We start from the raw sequence: 472 nt of genomic DNA, 5'->3' as shown, positions 1-472 counted from the left end.
AGTCTTTACTGGGGGTTATTATTCATTTTTGTACTTGCTGTTTTATTTTCCAATTATTTCTTCAATTAAGAAAAAGAGAGAGAATAGTGCGAATTCTCTATATCCCACTCGGAAGGATCTCATCTCAAAATTATCCATGGATGTTTATGTCTCTAGTATGACCACTTGATGAAATGTGGAGGGAAGTGGGGTAAATGGCCGATACTACTGGAAGGATTTCTCTATGGTTGATAGGTATTGTAGCCGGTATTCCTGTGATCGGTTCAATAGGTGTTTTCTTTTACGGTTCATATTCCGGGTTGGGTTCATCCCTGTAATATATAGTATGAACTGAGTTGTAGACAGGAAAAAGTAAGAGCTCAACGGGACCTTACCCCTCGAATTAAAACTAAAACAAAAGGGGTAAGGTCCCGTTGAGCTCTTACTTTTCCAACGAGATTTTTATTTATTTCATAACAAAAAAGTTTACAGT

This window comes from Papaver somniferum, unplaced genomic scaffold, assembly GCF_003573695.1.
Source record: "Papaver somniferum cultivar HN1 unplaced genomic scaffold, ASM357369v1 unplaced-scaffold_32033, whole genome shotgun sequence".
NCBI lineage: Eukaryota > Viridiplantae > Streptophyta > Magnoliopsida > Ranunculales > Papaveraceae > Papaver > Papaver somniferum.
This window is presented reverse-complemented; position numbering follows the sequence as displayed.